The sequence below is a fragment of the Neofelis nebulosa genome, chromosome 4, assembly GCF_028018385.1.
Source record: "Neofelis nebulosa isolate mNeoNeb1 chromosome 4, mNeoNeb1.pri, whole genome shotgun sequence".
NCBI classification, from domain to species: Eukaryota; Metazoa; Chordata; class Mammalia; order Carnivora; family Felidae; genus Neofelis; species Neofelis nebulosa.
This window is the reverse complement of record NC_080785.1, coordinates 67331360-67348551: the sequence shown is the minus strand read 5'-3', so window position 1 is coordinate 67348551 and position 17192 is coordinate 67331360. Positions and strand designations below refer to the sequence as shown.

Genomic DNA, 17192 nt, shown 5'->3' with positions numbered 1-17192 from the left:
AAAATCATGTGTCTAAATTTATTACATATATAAATATAAAGAGTGCTATGATTTCTGATTTATTAGTCTCATTTCATTTGTCATTAATTTTCTTACTATGAAAGGCACATACAACTCTTTGTTAATAAAAATAGTTGGGGAAAGTAATAGAAGAGGCATGTCTTAAAGATCATTCTAATCAAAATTAAGTAAATTTAAAGTAACATAAAAACTCTTGTTCATTTGACCAAATTTAATATTAAATAAATTAAATGAAAAGTTTTAGTTCCTTTATGGATGGAATTTTTTTTAAATTTTTTAAATTTATTTTTGAGCAAGAGAGAGCACACGTGTATGTGAGTAACTGGGGGAAGAGCAGAGAGCAAAACACAGAATCCGAAACAGGCTCCAGGCTCTGAGCTGTCAGCACAGAGGCCCATGCAGGGCTCAAACTCACAAACTATGAGATCATGACCTGAGCCGAAGTCGGATGCTCAACCGACTGAGCCACCTAGACACCCCCTTGAATTTTTTTTTAACTGTAAATATCATTTGTGCTTTCTATACTCATAATATTTCAGATCTAAAACATTACTTTTTACATACTAATTTGTCATTTATTTGTAATTGGGGTCATTTATATCCAACTGCACCTGTAAGTCTGTCGAGCACAGAATGGATATGTGGGTTTTCATGGATCAATGTACACAAACAAACACACATGTTCTATTTATAACTAGTTCCCCTTGTTGCCAGTAGTTGGTAGGGGGATAATACCCCAGAGCAAAATAATTGTTGCAGTTGATATGACAGAAAGCACTTTGGATGGCAGGACAAATTTTGTAGATTCTTAACTTTGTTGGATTGAAGATCAGTAAATTGGATTAAGTAGTTTCTCAATTAAACATTGTTTAATTGTTTAAACATTAAACAACTAAACAAAGAAAATTCTTGATCTAGTCTAGAGTAGGAGAAATTCAAAGATGTTTTAAAGTATGTGATTCATTGCCGGAAGATGGCGGCTTAGGAGGACGCTGGGCTCACCGCGCGTCCTGCTGATCACTTAGATTCCACCTACACCTGCCTAAAGAACCCAGAAAACCCCCAGAGGATTAGCAGAAAGGAGTCTCCGGAGCCAAGAGCAGACGAGAGGCCCACGGAAGAGGGTAGGAAGGGTGGCAAGGCGGTGCGCGCTCCACGGACTGGCGGGAAGGAGCCGGGGTGGAGGGGCGGCTCGCCGGCCAAGCAGAGACCCCAAGTCTGGCTGGCAAAAGCGGAGGGGCCGGACGGACTGTGTTCCAACAGCAAGCGCGACTTAGCGTCTGGGAGGTCATAAGTTAACAGCTCTGCTCAGAAAGTGGGAAGGCTGGAGGACAAAGGGAGGGGGAGCTGCTGAGCCCCCGGACGGCAGAGCTCAGCTTGGCGGGGCGCCATCTCCCCTGCCCATCCCCTGGCCAAAATCCCAAAGATAACCAGTTCCTGCCAGGGAACTTGCTCACTCCACGCAAACACCCAACTCCGTCCTTCTGCAGAGCCAAACCTCCGGCAGCGGATCTGACTCCCTCCCGCTGCCACAGGGCCCCTCCTGAAGTGGATCACCTAAGGAGAAGCGAGCTAAGCCTGCCCCTCCCGCCCCCGTGCACCTTGCCTACCCACCCCAGCTAATACCCCAGATCCCCAGTACCACAAGCCTGGCAGTGTGCAGGTAGCCCAGACGGGCCACGCCACCCCACAGTGAATCCCGCCCCTAGGAGAGGGGAAGAGAAGGCACACACCAGTCTGACTGTGGCCCCAGCGGTGGGCTGGGGGCAGACATCAGGTCGGACTGCGGCCCCGCCCACCAACTCCAGTTATACACCACAGCACGGGGGAAGTGCCCTGCAGGTCCTCACCACTCCAGGGACTATCCAAAATGAGCAAACGGAAGAATTCCCCTCAAAACAATCTCCAGGAAATAACAACAGCTAATGAACTGATCAAAAAGGATTTAAATAATATAACAGAAAGTGAATTTAGAATAATAGTCATAAAATTAATCGCTGGGCTTGAAAAGAGTATACAGGACAGCAGAGAATCTCTTGCCACAGAGATCAAGGGACTAAGGAACAGTCACGAGGAGCTGAAAAGCGCTTTAAACGAAATGCAAAACAAAATAGAAACGACGACAGCTCGGATTGAAGAGGCAGAGGAGAGAATAGGTGAACTAGAAGATAAAGTTATGGAAAAAGAGGAAGCTGAGAGAAAGAGAGATAAAAAAAATCCAGGAGTATGAGGGGAAAATTAGAGAACTAAGTGATACACTAAAAAGAAATAATATACGCATAATTGGTATCCCAGAGGAGGAAGAGAGAGGGAAAGGTGCTGAAGGGGTATTTGAAGAAATTATAGCTGAGAACTTCCCTGAACTGGGGAAGGAAAAAGACATTGAAATCCAAGAGGCACAGAGAACTCCCTTCAGACGTAACTTGAATCAATCTTCTGCAAGACATATCATAGTGAAACTGGCAAAATACAAGGATAAAGAGAAAATTCTGAAAGCAGCAAGGGATAAACGTGCCCTCACATATAAAGGGACACCTATAAGACTCGTGACTGATCTCTCCTTTGAAACTTGGCAGGCCAGAAAGGCTTGGCACGATATCTTCAGTGTGCTAAACAGAAAAAATATGCAGCCGAGAATCCTTTATCCAGCAAGTCTGTCATTTAGAATAGAAGGAGAGATAAAGGTCTTCCCAAACAAACAAAAACTGAAGGAATTTGTCACCACGAAACCAGCCCTACAAGAGATCCTAAGGGGGATCCTGTGAGACAAAGTACCAGAGACATCACTACAAGCATAAAACATACAGACATCACAATGACTCTAAACCCGTATCTTTCTATAATAACACTGAATGTAAATGGATTAAATGCGCCAACCAAAAGACATAGGGTATCAGAATAGATCAAAAAACAAGACCCATCTATTTGCTGTCTACAAGAGACTCATTTTAGATCTGAGGACACCTTTAGATTGAGAGTGAGGGGATGGAGAACTATTTATCATGCTACTGGAAGCCAAAAGAAAGCTGGAGTAGCCATACTTATATCAGACAAACTAGACTTTAAATTAAAGGCTGTAACAAGAGATGAAGAAGGGCATTATATAATAATTACAGGGTCTATCCATCAGGAAGAGCTAACAATTATAAATGTCTATGCGCCGAATACCGGAGCCCCCAGATATATAAAACAATTACTCATAAACATAAGCAACCTTATTGATAAGAATGTGGTCATTGCAGGGGACTTTAACACCCCACTTACAGAAATGGATAGATCATCTAGACACACAGTCAATAAAGAAACAAGGGCCCTGAATGATACATTGGATCAGATGGACTTGACAGATATATTTAGAACTCTGCATCCCAAAGCAACAGAATATACTTTCTTCTCGAGTGCACATGGAACATTCTCCAAGATAGATCATATACTGGGTCACAAAACAGCCCTTCATAAGTTTACAAGAATTGAAATTATACCATGCATACTTTCAGACCACAATGCTATGAAGCTTGAAATCAACCACAGGAAAAAGTCTGGAAAACCTCCAAAAGCATGGAGGTTAAAGAACACCCTACTCACAAATGAGTGGGTCAACCAGGCAATTAGAGAAGAAATTAAAAAATATATGGAAACAAACGAAAATGAAAATACAACAATCCAAACGCTTTGGGACGCAGCGAAGGCAGTCCTGAGAGGAAAATACATTGCAATCCAGGCCTATCTCAAGAAACAAGAAAAATCCCAAATACAAAATCTAACAGCACACCTAAAGGAAATAGAAGCAGAACAGCAAAGGCAGCCTAAACCCAGCAGAAGAAGAGAAATCATAAAGATCAGAGCAGAAATAAACAATATAGAATCTAAAAAAACTGTAGAGCAGATCAACGAAACCAAGAGTTGGTTTTTTGAAAAAATGAACAAAATTGACAAACCTCTAGCCAGGCTTCTCAAAAAGAAAAGGGAGATGACCCAAATAGATAAAATCATGAATGAAAATGGAATTATTACAACCAATCCCTCAGAGATACAAACAATTATCAGGGAATACTATGAAAAATTATATGCCAACAAATTGGACAACCTGGTAGAAATGGACAAATTCCTAAACACCCACACGCTTCCAAAACTCAATCAGGAGGAAATAGAAAGCTTGAACAGACCCATAACCAGCGAAGAAATTGAATCGGTTATCAAAAATCTCCCAACAAATAAGAGTCCAGGACCAGATGGCTTCCCAGGGGAGTTCTACCAGACGTTTAAAGCAGAGATAATACCTATCCTTCTCAAGCTATTCCAAGAAATAGAAAGGGAAGGAAAACTTCCAGACTCATTCTATGAAGCCAGTATTACTTTGATTCCTTAACCAGACAGAGACCCAGTAAAAAAAGAGAACTACAGGACAATATCCCTGATGAATATGGATGCAAAAAATCTCAATAAGATACTAGCAAATCGAATTCAACAGCATATAAAAAGAATTATTCACCATGATCAAGTGGGATTCATTCCTGAGATGCAGGGCTGGTTCAACATTCGCAAATCGATCAACATGATACATCACATTAACAAAAGAAAAGAGAAGAACCATATGATTCTGTCAATCGATGCAGAAAAGGCCTTTGACAAAATCCAGCACCCTTTCTTAATAAAAACCTTGAGAAAGTTGGGATAGAAGGAACATACTTAAAGATCATAAGAGCCATTTATGAAAAGCCCACAGCTAACATCATCCTCAACGGGGAAAAACTGAGAGCTTTTTCCCTGAGATCAGGAACACGACAGGGATGCCCACTCTCACCGCTGTTGTTTAATATAGTGCTGGAAGTTCTAGCATCAGCAATCAGACAACAAAAGGAAATCAAAGGCATCAAAATTGGCAAAGATGAAGTCAAGCTTTCGCTTTTTGCAGATGACATGATATTATACATGGAAAATCCGATAGACTCCACCAAAAGTCTGCTAGAACTGATACATGAATTTAGCAAAGTTGCAGGATACAAAATCAATGTACAGAAATCAGTTGCATTCTTATACACTAACAATGAAGCAACAGAAAGACAAATAAAGAAACTGATCCCATTCACAATTGCACCAAGAAGCATAAAATACCTAGGAATAAATCTAACCAAAGATGTAAAAGATCTGTATGCTGAAAACTATAGAAAGCTTATGCAGGTAATTGAAGAAGATATAAAGAAATGGAAAGACATTCCCTGCTCATGGATTGGAAGAATAAATATTGTCAAAATGTCAATACTACCCAAAGCTATCTACACATTCAATGCAATCCCAATCAAAATTGCACCAGCATTCTTCTCGAAACTAGAACAAGCAATCCTAAAATTCATATGGAACCACAAAAGGCCCTGAATAGCCAAAGTAATTTTGAAGAAGAAGACCAAAGCAGGAGGCATCACAATCCCAGACTTTACCCTCTACTACAAAGCTGTAATCATCAAGACAACATGGTATTGGCATAAAAACAGACACATAGACCAATGGAATAGAATAGAAACCCCAGAATTAGACCCACAAACGTATGGCCAACTCATCTTTGACAAAGCAGGAAAGAACATCCAATGGAAAAAAGACTGTCTCTTTAACAAATGGTGCTGGGAGAACTGGACAGCAACATGCAGAAGGTTGAAACTAGACCACTTTCTCACACCATTCACAAAAATAAACTCAAAATGGATAAAGGACCTGAATGTGAGACAGGAAACCATCAAAACCTTAGAGGAGAAAGCAGGAAAAGACCTCTCTGACCTCAGCCGTAGCAATCTCTTACTTGGCACATCCCCAAAGGCAAGGGAATTAAAAGCAAAAGTGAATTACTGGGACCTTATGAAGATAAAAAGCTTCTGCACAGCAAAGGAAACAACCAACAAAACTAAAAGGCAACCAACGGAATGGGAAAAGATATTTGCAAATGACACATCGGACAAAGGGCTAGTATCCAAAATGTATAAAGAGCTCACCAAACTCCACCCCTGAAAAACAAATAACCCCGTGAAGAAATGGGCAGAAAACATGAATAGACACTTCTCTAAAGAAGACATCTGGATGGCCAACAGGCACATGAAAAGATGTTCAACGTCGCTCCTTATCAGGGAAATACAAATCAAAACCACACTCAGATACCACCTCACGCCAGTCAGAGTGGCCAAAATGAAGAAATCAGGAGACTATAGATGCTGGAGAGGATGTGGAGAAACAGGAACCCTCTTGCGCTGTTGGTGGGAATGCAAATTGGTGCAGCCGCTCTGGAAAGCAGTGTGGAGGTTCCTCAGAAAATTAAAAATAGACCTACCCTATGACCCAGCAATAGCACTGCTAGGAATTTATCCAAGGGATACAGGAGTACTGATGCATAGGGGCACTTGTACCCCAATGTTTATAGCAGCACTCTCAACAATAGCCAAATTATGGAAAGAGCCTAAATGTCCATCAACTGATGAATGGATAAAGAAATTGTGGTTTATATACACAATGGAATACTACGTGGCAATGAGAAAAAATGAAATATGGCCTTTTGTAGCAACATGGATGGAACTGGAGAGTGTGATGCTAAGTGAAATAAGCCATACAGAGAAAGACAGATACCATATGGTTTCACTCTTATGTGGATCCTGAGAAACGTAACAGAAACCCATGGGGGAGGGGAAGGGAAAAAAAAAAAAAAGAGGTTAGAGTGGGAGAGAGCCAAAGCATAAGAGACTGTTAAAAACTGAGAACAAACTGAGGGTTGATGGGGGGTGGGAGGGAGGGCAGGGTGGGTGATGGGTATTGAGGAGGGCACCTTTTGGGATGAGCACTGGGTGTTGTATGGAAACCAGTTTGACAGTAAATTTCATATATTAAAAAATAAAAATAAATAAAAAAATAAAGTATGTGATTCATTTATTTGCATTATTTGGGTGACTATTTTAAGTAGACTCAAAGACACATTTAAATCTTAGATTTGACTGAATGACCTTAACCTTATGTAAACATTGTCCTAATATAAATACTTAAAATGTAAATTTTAGGAAATTATATATCGAGGAGAGTCTTTCCATTTGTAACCACCCAGTTAATTACCTAGTGAATTAGCTCGACCCTTTCCAATTCAGAACCAGTTTGGAATAAGAAACTCTCATTATAATTTACCAATGCCTAGATATGTAACAAAGCAAGTATAAAAATATTATTTATAGAATCTAGGTGGGAGATATATAGAAGTGCAATGCACAGTTTTTTTCAACTCTGAACTCTCAAATATTTTAAATTGGGTATTATTTCTTGCAAATACCATATAGTTTTACAGCAGTAGATAAACTATTCATGAACTCTGTATTTTTGTATTCTAATACCTGCAGAAATCTTAACTAAAAAATACATATAGTCATTTAATTCTTATGTCTAGTTTTTGTCATTTTGTCCAAAGGGTTTATGTTGCCAAAAATAATTCTTGCCAGTTCCAAAATGGAACATCCTTGTGTATACATAAACCCACATGAAGAAATCATTATTGGCCAGTTTGGAAGGAGGTATATGTGTTATGTTAACAATTATGGGTTGGTTACTCTTCAAGCAGAGTGTCTTACTCACAAATTAGTGACACAAGATGGGTCTCCCCCCCCCTTCGATTTATACTGTATGACATTTCAGTTGAGTTCTATATTTATGTTCCTTTTTTTATTTTAATTTTTTTGCCATATAATATTTTAAGTTTAATCAAAAGTCAACTTAGAAAGGCCATTCTGCCTAAGGGATATTTTTCCATTAAGTATTATGACATATTGGTAGCCTTGAGGGATTATTGGTTTTTGAAGAAATATTAACAGCTGGAAATTTGCATTTTAATACAGTTCTCCTCAGCTACTCAAGCAATTTTATTTTTAAGACCTGTGACAGGTTTCAAAGCTTTAGTTCTAAAGCAATCTAGCCAAGTAGAGCTAATTTTTGTAATAATTTTATTACAAGTAACTAAGTTTCTAATAGTTTTTTTTTTTTACCTGAAAATTTTAGTTTGTGATGTCAGGGAAATCAACACCCAAATTTTATATATGTACTAAAACCAGACTTGATAATTGGAACAAGTGAGGAAGAATTCTTTTTAAGTCTCTACTTTGAAAAATTGGAGGAATAAGAAAATAGCACGTCTAATTAGCTTTCTCTGATTAGTAGTTAAAAATGAAGTTGATGCAAAGCAACCCTTCACAACAATTGTTTCAGTCTATCTAGGTAGTTGTCTCTTAGGGAAATGATTCCTGAGAAAGAAGAAGATGCTGTGAAATGAGAATGGAATCCTTCCCCCTTGATCCTTGTATTAAATACATACTCAGAATTGCTATTGAAATTAATTGAGGATTTTGGGTCAGGATCAAGCAACTTACCACTTAGAATGATAGCAGTGAATAGTACTGAAGGGTAGCCTTTAAAATTACAAATGGATTTTTCCTCTAAAATTGACTAAGTGGCTAAGTACCTTAAGATGGTGTAATAGGGAACACCAACTTCCCCTTTTCATTTTCAGTCTGAAATGAAAATTTAATTTGTTAGTCAAATCTGAAATGACAGGGCGACAGCATGGACAATTGCTCATTTGTTAATGACCAAATCAAATAACCATGGTTTCGATACAATACATTCTGAGAGAATGGAAGACTGGAGAAGAAAAAGTAAGAAAAAGGTGCCTGAACTTTGAGCAAATGGATATGTGCAGTTCTTATAATATTAAATCAGCATTATCACTAATATAAAAGTTTTCCAAAAATTCCAAGTTTGCAAATGTTGTTACTTAATAGATCACTAAGTACTAACCCTACAACTTTTTTTTAAGTTCACCCATATTTGATCATTTTCTTTAATATTTAATTCTATTCAATAGAGTAAAAATATATAAACATAAATTAGCCATGGTAAACTAAGAGTATTTCTTCTTTGGGTAACATTATTTTGTTGTTTGTTTAGAAACATAAGGCAAATGGTAGGAATAGTTTCTGGCAATGTCTTAAGTGGTGCCTATGGCATGCTTTTGCTAGGTGATATTAAATTAAAAAAAAAAAACAGCAAAGAGCTAGAATCCTATTCAAAAACACAATGTGACCAAAAGAGATCACTGTTTTCTGGATATAGGTTAATAATTACTTTACCAATGTAATTCAAGCCAGAGTGGGTTTTTTGTTCTAAATTATATGACTATCTGAGTGTATCACCTGCACTCTATTGCTTAGAAAATATGGCCAGTAATGTCTATTGATGATAGAATTTTTATGGGCAGTGTCAGATATAAAAACAGAAATCAATCTATGACAAAAATTTTATTGGCTTATGGGATATTTGCTTATAATACTTGACTTTTAGAACACTACATAATCTGTGGTGTTTGTACTATATTATGACTGTGAGTACCTTTTTTTTTTTAAGTTTATTCATTTATTTTGAGAGAGAGAGGCAGAGCATGAGCAGGAGAGGGGCAGATAGAGAGGGAGAGAGAGAATCCCAAGCAGGCTCTGCACTGTCAGCACAGAGCCCAATGTGGGGCTCAAACCCACGAACTGTGAAATCATGACCTGAGCCAAAACCAATAGTTGGACTCTTAACCAACTGAGCCACCCAGGTGCCTTTGACTTTGAGTACCTTATCAAAATTTTGGTATATTAGAAAAGGCATGTGCCTTGGAATTATATATAAATAGGATTATATTCTGTTTATATCATTGTAACAATGTGATATAGATAAGTATTTATAAACTTCAGTTTCCTCTTCTCTAAAATGGTGATTATTCTTGCTCTTAAGGGGTAAATTGAGACAGAGGATTGAATTAGATAAAGATGATGTAACACTTTGTACAGAAAGTATGCTCCAGTATATATTGGTAAATACCGATTGTCTATTTTCCTTTGCTTCTGAGAAATATATCTTTATACATCAAAGGCAAAAAAACATTTGTATAGTTCTGATTTAGCTGTGAAAATGCTTGCGCAAAAGGATCTGAGTCTCTGAATATTAGGAAACAAGTACTGTTGGTTGAAAGGAAATTGCAGGAATAAGAAAAACCAGACCTCTAACAGTGCCTTTTGATTTAAACTCCTACAATTTTCCTGGCTTTCCTCCTGCCCTGAGTCCAAATCATACCAGTACAAACCTGTCCCATCAACCCATGAGTTTCTCACAAGTTGGTTTATTTGGTGTTTCATCTCTTTTGTTCCTCTGTGGTCGCTCTTGGGTGTAAAGGGAACCAGAAATCTTGAGAGTGCTGGTCCAGCATTTAATAAGAAAAGAAACAACAAAACCATGTGGGCATTTGTGTCAGGCACTGTGCTAGGTGCTGTGTGCCAGCTGGTGAACAAAACAGGTTAAGACTCTTACATTTTAGGATTTGCATCTCATTGGAGAGACAGGTTTTAAATAAACATGCAAACCTTATGTACATTATTACATCATGTAATTTTGATGAGAAGAAAAATATATTCTTTGAAAGAAAAAGTGATATTTAAGTTTAGAATTGAAAAAGAAATAAGAGCTAGCCAGGTAAAATGGGTTTTGTGGTTGTGACTTGAGCTGATGATGGTATGGCAGAATATTCCAAGTGAAGGGCAAAAGGATGCATGAGGATTTAATGGTGGGAAAAGCCTTGGTTTATTCAAAGACCAGAATGAGACCCATTGCAGCTAAAACATAAAACACATATGTAGATTGTGAGTACACGGACTCAGCTCTGGTTTTCACTGTTATACCCTGTTTTTTGTGGAATAAATACATTCATAGTTAGTGACATCTAATAGATGATGGTCTTTGGTAGGCTCTTATTTCAAGTTTTAGTATTTGGTTTCAAGTCCTAAATTCTTGAAGTATTTAAAGTGATCTTTAAGGTACTTTAACAGTTGCCTTGCTTGGTATTCACTATTCTTTGGATGTATGAGTGTGGGTGTATGTACTTCTTTTCACAGCTTGGGGAATTGTATCTTCTAGTTTTATGTCAGGACAAGCATATTATCCATGTGCATGTGTCCAGAAGTTCCAATATAAAGTATTTAAAAAAACCACAAACAGCTTTTTAAAAAAATATGTTCAGGTCAAATGTCTGATAAATAGTAAGGCAGAGCAATGGCATTCATTAAGCAGCAATGAAGAGGATACTATGTTGGGCATCAGGCAGAACCGAGGCTTGTCTCTGCTTTGCCTTAGTAGCTGTGTGTGCCTAAGCAAATTGCTTAACCTTTTCTGTGACTCAGCTATCTCACATATGAAATAAATCTAAACATAATATAAGTAGCCAGTGAAATGTTGAATGAGTTCAATCTGAGACATGTGAAAAATGACAAGTAAAAAAGGCCACAGAGGAACCCAGATAGATGTGACACAATCCTTCCCCGAGTCATAGGTAGGCAGATGCTTCAGAAGTGACTACACAGACTTATTTTAATCCATGGTGTACATATGCAGGTTTGATGTGTATATTAAAGTAGACGTAAAAGTAATAAGTGTTATGACAGGTATGTATAAATTGACAACAGAGGATAGAAGAGGAAAAATGTCAACAAACAAATATACGTCCCCAGAAAATAAAATAGTCTGGGGGTACATGAAGTGGTGAGGGAAAATGACCCCTATATCTGCATAGGTTCCCAGGAAAGTTCTATGTAACAGCATAATGCAATGGTTATAAATTATGAAGACTTGGGTCGCTGAATAATTATTCAACTTAAAAATCTAAAGGCTTTCTGCCTTTCAGGAGTTCTCAGTTTAGTAGGGGTAGGAAATATTTAAGAAATGTTCTTAGGAAGGTGAAAGATGTGTGTGCTCATAGGAACCAAGGAAAAGAGGGAAAAATGCCTCCTCTTGCTTAGGTCGTGCAAGCCTTTCAAGGAAGGTGACATCCGTGGATGTGTTCTGATCTGAGAGACTGCTGAGAGATCATCTTGGTATACCTGACAAACTCCCTCAACTGTGAATTGTTTATCCAGCTAAGCCATTTAAGTATGACCTAACATTTTCTTAGTCTTTGTATATCCCATTGAATCCTTTCAATCTCTAAAATCCAATGGAGTAGTAAAACATTTGCAAAACATGGTTGGGATCTTTGCACTAAAACTCATTTATGAAAGCAAATGATGTCATTATAAACTTATTCCTCTATGTTTCTTATATACTTCTCTCTTGCTTTTCAGTGACCTCAACTAATTTATTTTATTATTGGGTAAAAAAAATACTTGCTGTGGACGTGAAGATCAAAGGGAAACTGTGATTTGCATTTTTGTTTTCTCTCTGGTTAAAAATAAAATGAGATAGAGTTGGTATCAGTGTACTAGCCCTTTTGGAAATTAATGTAAAAGTATTAGACCCTATTGCAGAAAGAGTGATATTTTAAGTGTCAAAATCCTTGCTAGAAATGAGCCAGTAGGATTTGCCATAGCCAGAAACAGCCCTAGTTCAGTATATATTAAACAGCAGTATCCAAGTGAGCAGATTAGTAGAAAGGAGTGGAGGAGGAGAATTTGGAACATGAGACAAGGCTTATGGGAGAAGTAAAAGGGGAAAAAAAACCACTTGAAATTTATAGGTGGTAAGGGAAAATAAGCCATATATATGACTTATATAACCCAACCTTTTTAATAATGGCCCATATAATATAGCACTTATATTGTTTCTTGTGAGCCAAGAACTCATATATATTAATAAGACAGTTTCATACTGGTTCTAGGAAATACTTAGTAAAAGTATAAACTGTTAAAGTTTTATTTTTTATATATAACTATAGGATCATATGTATTTCCAGTTTGAATTTACATGTTAAGATTTTTTCTATGTATAAAATACTTACACACATTTTATTTCCATTTCAACTCCCAATAATCTTGTAGAGTATAATTTAGACTCCCTCTCCAGATGAGGTCACTGACTTTTAGAAAAAGTTAAATAGTTCAGTGTTAGATAGGTATGTATTATACATATATTTAGGGAATGGCTGTCATGCTCTAGTGATCAAAGTAGACAATGTCCATATTTTTGCATAGTTTATATTTGAATGTGTTCCTATGGTGGAGGAAGAAAAAAACTCCACACGAATAAACAGGGTAGTTGCATATAGTGATGTGAGAGGAAGGGGATATATGCCTAATTATAAATGGTCAGGGAAGTCATCTCTGAGGAAGTTACATTTGAACTGGGAACTGTATAATAAGAGTCAGGCCAGGTCTGCATGAAAATTTTTCAGGTGATAATTTGTATCAGGAGACACTGCAGTATTATTTTTATACCAAGTGATCATGACATGGAGAAAAGCCTCTTTGAGTTCTCTATAGCACATAGCTACTTTGAATGTTTGGTGTAGGCACTACCTTTTAAAAATGTGTTTATGCAGTTATTTCCTATATACATGCTCTTTAGTATTCAAGAGTGTTCTTGCAACTCTGGCAATAATTCTAAGAGTAAGTTTAGGTTCAGATTGTGCTTTCTTTCTTTTAAAAAATTCTTACATTCTCTGGCAGCTGTAATACACCATGAATATTAAATTAAAATCAATTGCACACTTACTTATCCTACTCTAGGGATAAAAAGCATAAGCTAACTTGGAATTAACTTCCACTTTAAAAACATGACTTCATTTCAAAAGCTTAGGGTACTATCTGAGAAAGTTTGATATCCTCATGTCTCTTTATTAGAAATCCTATGCAGCTAGTTTGGGTAGAAATAGGAAAAAAGGAACAGTATTAAAATGTACATCAAGCAGACATGAGATTAACTCAGTTTTTTTTTTTTTCTGGATATTTTAGTACCTTTAGAGTGTGTAGTAGATCTTGGGATCTTCTCCAAGTATGTGTGTTTTCTTATTCCCACTCATTAAGCAACCATGTTTTTAACTAGGTACAATCTTAATACTCACCTATTTAGTGTTCACCTCAAGGGTTGCCTGCTATATATAAGAGGCTGCACTTAGGAAGTTCCAGAAAAGCCAATTGTTGGAACAAGTAAGATCCTAGGGCTCTGGCTAAGGCTGAGCCACAGGAGCTCAGGCTGACCATGGAGTGGTCAGATATACCCTCAGATTTGAACATAGAGAAATGCGTCCTAGTTTATTTATGATCGTGATAAAATGTTACTTATAATGATAAAGATATGATTGTATGAAACATTAGAGGGGAAAGGGAACTATAATCCATGCCTTAGGGAAAGGGCCAACTGAAAAGCAAGGACATTCTATCAAGACCAAGGAAGATGAAGCAGAGATAGTGCACAAAAAAGTGGTTGGCTATATGATTTTGTAGGTCAGAATGGATATTTGAGGTGAAGTTAAGAGGTCGTTAGCAAAGGTGTGGTATTGAAAGCTATGGGATGATTGGTATTATTTAGGGAGAAGGTATGAAGGTGGGAAGGAGTTGCAGAGTTGTGTACTAATTCCAACATTTAAAGATAAGGTTGAGGAGATGTAAATCAGAGATGAAAAAACACTAAGGCATTTTGGTGTTACAGATGCCAAAGAAGAAGACTATTTAAAAAAGTGAGAGCTCAGTTATGTTTTATCAGTGCTGATAGAAAGGATGAGGACAGAGAAACCTTTATTAAGTTTAGCAGAAAAGCCTTAGTGAGTGAGGTAGGTTTAGGAGTGATTGGGAAGTGAAGAAATGGTGACTGGCTGTGTATTCAAGGAGCTTTTTCAGGAAGTTGGAGTATGAATCTGAAGTGAAAATATTGGACAGTAGTAGGAGTGGAAAACAGAGGAGTCAATGAATGTTTTACTTGGGAGATGGGAGATGTTATAGAATTCAGAATGTTTTAACAGTGTTGAGTCAAATCTAGTAAAGGAAGAAAAACATAGAAGGAAACAGCAGTAGGAGCCTAAGTGGAAGGACTGTCCTTTAATTTGAGAAGAACCACTTATTTCTGTTTCTAGTTGGGTTGAAGGAAAATGTAGACAGACTTGCAAGAAGGCAAATGTCAGGAAGTTAATAAGTTTCCATTCTCTGAAATATAGCTGGTAGGAAAGGGGTAGAAACCCACTAAGCACTTAAAGCTATTTCAGTGCAGCATTTAAAGCCATCAGATTTCTACTCCAGTGGCTTCTCCCTACAGCTTCTGTTTGAGCCTTACATTGTCCTCCATTTACTATCAGTAGAGAATGTAGTGATTCCAAGACGGCCACATCTAGACTACAGAAGACATTTTTTCCCCTTTGTTACCCATCTCTAGGGGATGAGTAAGTGTTTTCAAGGCATTACAAATTGGGCCAGTTGTAAAAATGTGAAGGAAAAAAGATGACCCTATATAGAATACCATCTATGGATCAGCCATTTTCACTTTAGTCCTACAATTTTCTGTGAAGGGAGGATCTTACTTTAATTTAGGAAACTGAGACATTAAGAAACTAACTAAAAGTCATACAGATAGTAGACAGCAGGGTAGGATTACCCCCTTTTCCTTCAGGAGAAGTATGGTGATATAAATCAACCCAAAAGGTTTCTTCTCCCAAGTTATAGCAACTTGTATAAAACTTCGTAGCTCTGGAAACAGAAACTATAAAGTTTCTCTTTTAGATTTATTTAAAACATTATTTTTGTTGACAAATGATTTAAAAGCAACTCCATGAAGAGGATTGTGTTCATATTTAGAACTTCTCTATTGTAATACATGTCCTTTTTTTACAAAATAAATTGTTAAGAAATGTTAAGCACTATCAAGCATAAATGAATAATAAATGACATGAATCATGTTGCTATGTCAGTATTCAGACAATTATATTTTTAAAACAATCTTTTCCAAAATTATTAAGAATAACGACCAGATACCTATTCTTCCCCCAAATACTCATAATTACAATTCAATACCCACTTTAAATGACTGAACTATCTAAAGAAATAATTATCACACGGTTTTTTTTCATACATGAAATCTAACTGTGTTGCCTGACATTTAGTAAACAAGTAGTTAATATTGGTTGGTTGAATGAATTAACAAATGGATATAAAATACAGTCTTTCAATGAACTCTTACTAAATAATACCCATGGCATCTCTGGAAAGGATACTCAGTTAATAAAAAGTGTACTCTTAAAGATTAGTTCCATACATGTTAGCTCATCATGTGCTCATACCTCTATCATTTATTCAATTTATGTAGCATTAAATGACAGAATGAAATTATTGTGGTTACAACTCACATCAAATTGATAAAAGGCTTCCAAAACTGGCAAAGGGAAGTCTATAAATGAGTCTACCACTTCTCACTTTTTATTTCAAGTCAAGTATGAATGATTCGTAGCACTTCCATATCTATGACATTTTCATTATTAAAAGTTTATTTAATTATCAGTATTATGCCCTTTTCTATTAAGAACATCATATTTTATATTGACCATTCTTTGTGAATGGAGTTATCAAAGTCATTCAACCCACTTGGAAACCTGAATATTGGTTATATTATGCTGATGGGGTTTGCTATTGACAGGTTAAATAGAATACATTTTCCCAGGGCTCTGGCAACTTGTCCATATATTCAGTTGAACTCTTTTGTGCTAGGAATAGAATAAATATGTACAATGGATTTCTTGTTGTTTCCCATTTATTTTTTTTAGGTTTTGTAGTGGTGATAAATTCAATGACAGTAACCTCTCCTTACTGTTTTTTAGATTAATTTATTTTGCTGCTATTTCATTATAAATGCATGACAAGAAGTATAATAATTGGTGCTCGCTTCGGCAGCACATGTACTAGAATTGGAACGATACAGAGAAGATTAGCATGGCCCCTGCGCAAGGATGACACGCAAATTCGTGAAGCGTCCCATATTTAAAAAAAAAAGAAGTATAATAATTGTTGCTTGTAAATTAAGAACTGGACACATAGACTAACCATATTTGTTATTTTCTGTTAATATTGGTTGCTTCCAGTTTGTCCAAGTACACTAAAAATATGCTATTATGTGAACACTAAAATTAACATATTTTAATATATGCACCCATTTTTGTCTTCCATTCCAGATTGAAATGCATTACAAAGACTGATGTTTTATTCCTCTTGTGCTTGAAATTGAATTCTTCATCAGAATAGATAGTAACTATTTATATGAGAAAATTACAATTCCTCCAAATAGAAGAGGACTTTCCCTCCTAGTTAAGTTGGTTGTCACGCTCAGATGGTATATTTTGCTTTGTCATTAGCTTCAATTGTTTTTGAATTGGA

General features: G+C 36.8%; 1 non-coding gene across 1 annotated transcript; it reads left to right on the top strand.

Annotated features, from left to right (window-relative positions):
• The first annotated feature begins 16696 nt into the window (after positions 1-16696).
• Positions 16697-16803, top strand: LOC131511167 (U6 spliceosomal RNA). Its single transcript, XR_009261372.1, has one exon. It is a non-coding gene; the product is annotated as a U6 spliceosomal RNA (small nuclear RNA).
• Positions 16804-17192: the final 389 nt, after the last annotated feature.